Source organism: Cicer arietinum, chromosome 5 (assembly GCF_000331145.2).
Source record: "Cicer arietinum cultivar CDC Frontier isolate Library 1 chromosome 5, Cicar.CDCFrontier_v2.0, whole genome shotgun sequence".
NCBI lineage: Eukaryota > Viridiplantae > Streptophyta > Magnoliopsida > Fabales > Fabaceae > Cicer > Cicer arietinum.
This window is the reverse complement of record NC_021164.2, coordinates 48,136,649-48,141,796: the sequence shown is the minus strand read 5'-3', so window position 1 is coordinate 48,141,796 and position 5,148 is coordinate 48,136,649. Positions and strand designations below refer to the sequence as shown.

The 5,148-nt window shown below is 34.4% G+C and overlaps 1 pseudogene; it reads left to right on the top strand.

The window, feature by feature from the left end:
* Window positions 1–1,377: 1,377 nt before the first annotated feature.
* On the top strand, window positions 1,378–3,644 carry LOC101512831 (protein FAR1-RELATED SEQUENCE 5-like; annotated as a pseudogene).
* Window positions 3,645–5,148: the final 1,504 nt, after the last annotated feature.

Genomic DNA, 5,148 nt, shown 5'->3' with positions numbered 1-5,148 from the left:
TTGTTTCTCTTAGTCTCAATAATGTCAGACAAATATTAATGTATAACTTGTGGAGAAAAATCCATGATTCGTATGACTAAAATTTCATACCAACATTAATGTACAACTAAATCACAATCTTTTGATTTTGATAGGAAAAAAAAGTAAGAACTAAATAGTGTTGGAAAGATGCTAGAGAAGAGAATATGCATGTCAATTTTATAGGAAAAGGATTCTCTGACTTAGAGGCGGGAAAGGCACCCTACCTTTCACTCATTTTGTGCCATTAGATTAATCAGATGCTTTAGAAAGAGCCACGTGGCCTTATTATTTTTAAACTAAAAGCATCAGCCTTTTCCACTCTTTCTTCCTCAAGTTCACTTAGAACCCTTCATTTCCATGGCATCTTCATTCCCCCACCCCTCTGTCCACTGACCACCGCCGCCGACCGCCGCCGCTGACCACCGCCGCGTGTAACACCCCGTTTTTCAAAGCGAGGGTATATTTTTTTTTTAAAAGGAATTAAAATAAAGGTTCCACAGCTCCCAAAGAAAACCAAACCAAAGCTCTGATACCACAATGTAACACCCCGTTTTTCAAAGCGAGGGTATATATATTTTTTTTAAAGAAATTAAAATAAAACAGAGAATTAAATCAGGAAATGCCTTTGGATAGATAATTGAGTCGTTATAATTTACAAGCAGCGGAAAAGTTTCTCCAATTATAAATCCAAAACATTTACACAACATCAAATGGTACATGGAACCCATTCGAATAAGAAGTCAAACTGACAATATTAGTATAAGTACAGTTTTCCAACTAAAAATACTCCAATCCAAAAAGAAGGACACCTAGTCCCTATACATCATCCTAATCTGATCATCCTACCAAAAAGCTATACACCCTGAGTGATCTCCACGCGCCCCGTGAGATCCTCCTAACGTAACTGCAGTCAAGCGTTCCCATCTCCATTCCCGTCCGTAGGGTACGAACCGGTAGGACCGTCCTGACTCTCATCTGAGGGCAAAGCCCAGATTTCCACAATAATTGTAAAGGGTCACCAACCAAAAAAATAACAGTTAACACATAGCAATTAAGTTTTTAAATGCTCAAAACAACTTTTCTTTTTTGCTTTCTAATTCCTGTATAAAAGAGTTGGAAGCTATGTTTATCTTGGTTGTATTGATTGTGTTAAAATAATAGAGTAGAATGTTATTAGTTATGCCAAATTATTTTTGTAGAGCTATTTTAAGTTGTTATACTTGTTTTTTTTACTTTGAAGTTGTGATACCTGCAAAACAGAGCAATACATGGTTCATTCATTATTCCATACTTTTTCTTTCATTTAATTATTTTATTAAATTTTTAGGTTACTTCATTTGGAAAGTTTGATCAAATATGTCATCTTCAAATGTTGATTGGAAGCCACGGGTTGGTATGAAATTTGATAATATAGATGTGGCTTATCAATTTTGGCTTACATACAGTGTCCATGCTGGTTTTGGAGTTAGAAAACGTTATGCGAACAAGAATAAAGACGGCACTATATCATCTTGTAGGTTTGTTTGCTCCAAGGAAGGGGAACGAAAGATAGACAAGAGAGATGTTTTTGTTAACATCCATAGAGCCGAGACTAGAATAACAATCCTCTACAACTTCCAGAGACAACACACATGCTTGCATCACATAGGAAGATAACTGAAGTCCAAGCATATGAGATTGATTTGGCTGATGATTCTGGATTAAGGCAAAAGTCAACATTTCAACTTATGAGCACACATGCAGGAAACAGAGCAAATCTTGGATTTACACGGTTGGATGTGAAAAATTACCTCAGTGCAAGAAGACAAAGAAGTATGATGTACGGAGATGTTGGTTGTCTTTCACAATATTTTCAACGACAATTGTTGGAAAATCCGTCTTTTTTTCACGCATACCAAATGGATATAGAAGAACAAATCACAAATGTGTTTTGGTGTGATGCAAATATGGTGTTGGATTACGGGTATTTTGGTGACGTTGTGTCATTGGACACTACATATTGTACCAATCATGCTAATAGACCGCTTGCTTTGTTTTCCGGTTTCAACCACTATAGGAGTTCGATCATTTTCGGTGCAGCACTATTGTATGATGAGACAATTGAGTCATTTAAGTGGTTGTTTGATACATTCTTACAAGCACACAGCCATAAAAAACCAAAAACTGTTTTCACTGATCAAGATCAAGCAATGGCCAGGGCACTGGCTGAAGTCATGCCTGAAACTCACCATGGTTTATGCACATGGCACTTGTTGCAAAATGGAATTAAACACCTTGGGAACTTGATGAAGGGAGGAAGTTATCTTTTAAGATATTTCAAGAAATGCATGTATGATATTGACGTTGAAACAGATTTTGAGACTGCTTGGACAAACTTGATCAACCAATATGATATTCATGAAAATAATTGGATCAAATCAGTTTATGCTATTAAAAAAAAATGGGCTGCTTGTTACATGAAGGAAGCGTTCACTCTTGGCATGCGGAGTACCCAACTCAGTGAAAGCTTGAATGCTCACTTCAAATCTGGTATGAAACCCAATGTGGATATTATACAATTTTTCAAGCACTTTGAACGAGTTGTTGAGGAGAAGAGAAGCAACGAGTTGAGTTATGAGTATGAGTCCTCACATAAGCTTGCAAGGTTAAGATACGAGTTGTCACCAATATTGATACAAATGGGAAAAGTGTACACGCACGTTGTATTTGAGTTGTTTCAAAACGAGTTTAAGTTATTCCTAGCTTTATCGATATTAGAGAGAAATGAGTCTCACTCTTTATGTGAATATGTCATAACTATGGTTAACCATGAAGGATTTTGGAGAGTGTCATTCGATCGTGCTTCGACCTCTATTACTTGTAGTTGGAGAGTGTCATTCGATCGTGCTTCAACCTCTATTACTTGTAGTTGTCGAAAGTTTGAGACATTTGGCATACTTTGTTCACATGCATTGAAAGTGTTTGAAGCAAATGATGTGAAGGTCATTCCTGAGAAGTATATTTTAAGAAGGTGGACAAGAGAAGCTCGTTGTGGCATTGTGCACGATTTTAGGGGAAAAGAGGTTGAAGGAGATCCAAAGTTATCTCGAACACGGAAGTTTAGACAAGTTGTCTCTAAATTTATTAGAGTGGCGGCCGAGGCATCGCCTTGTGAAGAACACCTTAAGATTGTTGATAACTATGTAGATGTCATGTGTAAGAAAATAAAGGAATGTCGCTTACAAGTCATAGACAATGAAATTAATGAGAACCCGACATTTGTGAGTAATAATGTTATGCAACCAACGGGATTCAAGAAACGACCTAACTTAAAGAGACACATGCATAAGCGTCCTAAGAGCTTTATTGAAAAGAAAAAAGCTCCGTCTAGAAGGAAAAAAGCTCAGGTATATAAGTTAATATATGGATCAATTTTTTAATTTTACATGCATTATGCTTGGTTTTAATTTAAAAAATAATTTTAGGATAAACTTGGAGAAAGTCACATGCTCGACGAAGTATCTTGTTCAGCACCTCCAACTTATGAGCCCCCACAAACACAAAAGGATCAGTTCAGTTTCACAACATTGTTGATGGTAATTTTATTTGTGTGTTTTTGTGCAAATCTATTTTGCTTTATATGAATCATTTAATTAATTTGACAAGAAAAATGTAGTGAAACAAAGATACTCAATTCATTATATTTAAAAATATTTTACAATAGAACAAGCGGTGTTGAATTCAGTATCAAATATATCCTATCTCTACTTTACAAAATTCCTATAATCAATCTTGAATTCTAAGTATCAAATTCTTTTGAGCAGTGTTGATGTCTTATTGCTTGTGTTATCAACTCTTTGGATGGAGCCTTTTGTGGGCAGAATCTGCAATTGTGTATAAATTCAGAAACTCGGCAGCATGGTCCTCATGATCAATCTGCAGTTGTGTATAACCTGGTATTTCCAAGAATCTGCAGTTGTGTATAAATTCAGAATCTGCAGTTGTGTATAACCTGGTCTTTCCAAGAACCCTTCAAGAACAAAAGAATTGTTAAAATAAAATAAAAAATAAAAAAACAGAAGAAATATTGTTTTAATCAGCTCCTTAAAGGTTATTAAAGTATATGATATGATATCAATATATTTGTATGTGAAAAGTATAGCAGAAATGTTTTTCTTTTTTAACTTCAGGCACAGCTTTTTAGTAAAGGCGCAGGCACAGACCAAGAAGAAATTGTGTTGTATGCCTAACAAGTAACAAGAATAGGACAGTGTAGTTAAATGAACAAACAGCTAACTAGTACTCTAACAATTTTCACCTTTATTGCTCAAAACCTAAAAATGCTTAACCAAAAAATGAAAATTACTTACTTCATAGAGAGTTCTAAGAACTCTCAGATCTTTCACTTAAATCCTTCATCCAGTAAACAAAACTACAAATTTTGGAAAATCAACCACATGGGGAGTTCATAACTTCATTTTAAGGGGGTAAGTATTGTAACACCCTTTTTTTTAATTAATTAATTTAAAATCATTAGTTTTGTTTATCCTTTTATTAACTTAGTGTGACGATAGTAAGATAATTATTCTTTGAATGTTTAATTATTTGATAAAGTATTTTCATATTAAATAATTTATCATTGGGATTTTATTATTGACTAATTAAAACTCGTAGAAATATTTGTCTTAGAGTGAACAATGACCAAGCCAATTTTGACTAAGTCAAATTTAATCACTCACACTACTATTTTTATAATTATATTTTATAAAATTTAATTTATATTGTGTCCATTCAAATGTGTAACTAGCAAGAATAAATACATGAATGCCAATTAATTCTTAACGGTTGGTCATTGAATGGCATTATTCCAATTTAATTCCTTATTCATGTGTGCAATTAAACTCAATGAAGAGAATTATTCATTCTCTCTGATCAGCTTTATGCCTCCTTTATTAGTCACATACACCTCTCCTTCTTAGGACACGATTAAACTTACAGTAGAGGAAAATAAGTCATAATCACTCACACGCATTACCAACACTACATTTATCTCAAAAAATTTCTAAGCTACTCAAACAACCATCCTTACATTCCCTAGCTTTTGATCGGAGCTATAAACTTTTATTCACCTTGGTGAGACTTTCGAGG